Below are 4042 nucleotides of genomic sequence, written 5' to 3'. Positions count from 1 at the left end.
AAACTATAATATTATTATTACTACTTGAATATTTCAAATGTTTAACATATTTTTTCAAACATATATTGATTTTGTCTCTTGAAATTGTATCGAAGATGGGTAGTTTTATTGAATGAGACATTTGAAGCAAAGTAGGTTGACCAATATGTATATTATTTTGATGGATATTAATTAATAGTGACTGTATATTGCAATGAGAATATATATTTTTGTGTGTGGTTGAAGAATAAATTGCAATGCTTGCGTGTTGAAGAGCGAAGAAGAGAGTGAGTTTGGTGGGTGCGCGTGCATGATAATGGTGGATGCCAGCCACAACAATAACATTTATTGATGACGCCATACCATTTTGCATCAAACTGCAAAATCTTCATTCTGAACTCACATTTTTTCATCATTGCATTCATTTCTTCCTTCCATTATTATTTACCATTTACTTTTTTACTATATATGTCCCAGCCACCCAGTTTTTTTCTATTTCTTTATATGAGTTTAATTTTGGTCTAGTGATAATATAAAACGTTTTACATAGTTATCGTATAATTACATCTATTTTTTTAAATGATTATTTATGTAGTTAATGTAAAATATATTTATTTTTATTTATGTGATGTTATATAATTAAATGTACATATAAAATAATTTTATATTCACAATGCATCAAAATTATTTTTTTATATTTAAAGAAATTTATATATATTACCATCTTAACCAATGTATCCCTATTTTTAAAATTTATTACTAAAATATTATTTTTAAATTATTTATCTAGATGTCACATTTTTTTTTCTCTAAAATTAGGAGTGAGATTTGAATTCGTGACCTTCAATAAGTATAAGAAAATTATACTATTTGAATTATTCATGGGCTAAATGCCTAAATGTGACCATTTTACTGTAATGACATCTATTAATTTTATTTCGTTTTGTTAGATAATCAATGACTTTCGTAAATAATATAAATAATAAATTTTAAAATTGGTCCAATAAAATAAAAAACACACTATACCCCTACACAAATCACGAAAATCACAAATAAAAAAAAAGTTACCATATACGTAATTGCATTGTTTATTAAATTCATTATCTAACTATATTTTTCAATTTTATTTTGTGTGCTGATTAGGAGGTACTTATGCGGTGTGCGTTCCTCATTAGGAAAACGCTAAAATAAAAAGAATTGACGTAGTTCTATCATCCACATGCAACAAATTATTATGATATATTCGAAAATCAACTAAAAATAACTGTCAAATCAATTACTATTTTAATTTGTATATATTTACAATCGATTTTCACATATTTTTACTATATATTTTATATAAATAACTAATTTTGTGTGTATAATATATAATATGATTAATTAATATTTTTTGTACATATATATGTATGTGCCTGTATGCCTTCTTATACTAATTGAGAGAGGAATTGAAGCTAAGCATGTGTAAGTGTAATGTTGATTATATAATATATATTAATTATTATGGTGAGTTATTGATATAATGTTGAGAATACTGGTAAATTGAAAGTGAAGGAGAGCAACAATATGATGAAGGAGTTAGTTTAAGATGTCGGCATAGACTTGCTACCAAAACTTGCTCTAAAAGACCATGAAACCACTAATTACTCCCTTTTACTTCAAAGTTACTGTTACTTCTATATGAAACATACATTATCATCCAAATCTACTTTATGTCCCACAATGTACTAGTTACTACCTAGAAATTAAAATTACATAATCAACCATAATTATTATTTATACATATAATAAATATTATTGAACAACTTGATGTTAGATTAATACCAAAAAAAAACAACAAGAATTAGTGAACAATAGTAAAATAATTTCTTCATAGTGATATTTTTTATAGAGATAGGAGAAAAAATTCACATGGATATAGTAAATCTTGCTTGGGCTGCTTTAATGGTAGTTTTCACATTTTTCCTTTCTCTTGTAGTATGGGAAAGAAGTGGACTTTAAAGGTACGACTAATTGGGGTGGGGATCCAACTGTATCAATTGTTTTCTAGCTGGGTTATTAAATTTTTCTATTGAATATTTTTTATTTCACTTCCTTTTAATTAATACCATACCAATTCCTTTAATTCAAATATATCCTTATAATATAAAAGGATTAATCGTAGAAATTAGTCGTATAAATAGAATAAATAAATAGAATAGTATTGAATAGTATTCAATTTGAGAAGAGAATCTTTATAGAGGATTTCGAATAGATTCGAAATTTAATAGATTAATAAAATCTATAAATCTGAATATATTACTCCTATTGAATATTCAAATTCATTTTTCTATTACTATCTTTTAATATCTAAAACATGATAAATCATAAAACAAATCTAGAACCATCTAATTTACAAAGAAAAGAAACATCTTAATATCTAACATAACCACCATTCACATAAAAATTTTGAATTTACCCAAAGACATTTGGCTAGTTTTTGGCTGGAACCATCTTAGTTCTCTAGCATTATTGATACAAGATTAGTTATTTGTATAAATTCTTTTATATGAACAATACATACAAATTAAATTTTAATTTATCATAACCCCAAGCTTTTCAAGACTAATCACTACTTGGAAGAGAAAGAAAATCCTTTTTTCTTTTATTTTTAAATTTGGATGCTGACATGGTTAGCATACAAGTCCATGCATGCTTTGAGATAAATACATGAAACAATTTGGTAAAATAATGATAATGCCACCTTAATACATGAAACTGCATGAAGAATAAAAATGATTTGTAGTGCTTTTCATTTCACGTACGGGCCTCAGCTCCCTCATTCCAGGATATTCTCATTATTTTTCTGCCACGCCTGATTTTATTTTATTTTATTTCAATTTTAATTTTAATTTTAATTTCCTCTTGTAGCATTAAATTGTTCTTCAACATGCCCATCAATATTTAATTGTTTTTTCTTTCCTCTTATTTTCAATTATGATTTAGCCCTTGTTCTCTTAGAAATAGACAAAGATGTCTCCATCAATAGAGGTGTTTTTCACTTTTCCATTATGCAGTGACCATTATCAAACAAGTCCCAAGTGATTGGGCTTTTTATTATTTCTAATTTTACTTTTTGGCTACTAATTGCTTTGCTAACCTCTCTAGCTAGATAATTTTTATATTGTAATAATGAAAATTTAATAAATTACTCATCAGATTAGAGAAGTACATAAATAACTCAGTATATTAATAAATTTATTAAACCACTATTTCACCTAAGAAGTCTCACGACTCACAAATTGTTGCTTTGGAAAATACAAGAAGAAAATGAAAAAGTGAGTTCACATATGAGTGCTGAAATAATTTTTGAGACGGAGATAATATTAAAGTTGAAATGAGGTAAATAAAGAACATCATCAAAAACTAAAGATGGTGAAAATTGAACAAAGCCTTTATAAGAAACAGTAGTTTGAGAACCATTTGGTAAATAAACAATAATAGAAAAAATTTGTGTGTAAAAAATAAACCAAGACAAATTTGATGTAATGTGATATGTGACACCAGAATCAATGATCCAAGTATTCAAGAGTAAATCTCTATTTGAAAAATTGTTAATAATAAAAAAAAGTATTGAAAGAACAAAGATAATGAGTAGTTGGATTTGAACAAAAGCTCAAGTGGATTCGAAAGACGAGTTTTTTCATTGGAAGGAAGTGACATGAAAAAAAAGTGTTGGGTTGACGAAAGATTCAAAAGATGCTCCTCATGAAGTTGCTCGTGTGCCCTTTTTCCTTGACCTAGAACAAAGTAGGGAGGTTGATTATTCATAGTAAAAGGTGAAGTTGAAGGGATTTTCAGTAGAGTTTAAGAGGAACTCTGATACCATAATGAAACGGAAAAAGTACATAAAAAGTATGTAAGGATAATAAAATTGTGAAAGAATAAGGATAAATAAAGATAAGATAAAAATAAGATAATAATAAAGACTAAAATTATAATTGAATTTGTGTATTCTGTTGAACTGAATTTGTGGACCATAAGACTTCTTTATTATTGTCATGGACTAAAGTAAAAAAGCGGTTTA

Source organism: Arachis ipaensis, chromosome B04 (assembly GCF_000816755.2).
Source record: "Arachis ipaensis cultivar K30076 chromosome B04, Araip1.1, whole genome shotgun sequence".
In the NCBI taxonomy this organism is placed as follows: domain Eukaryota; kingdom Viridiplantae; phylum Streptophyta; class Magnoliopsida; order Fabales; family Fabaceae; genus Arachis; species Arachis ipaensis.
This window is presented reverse-complemented; position numbering follows the sequence as displayed.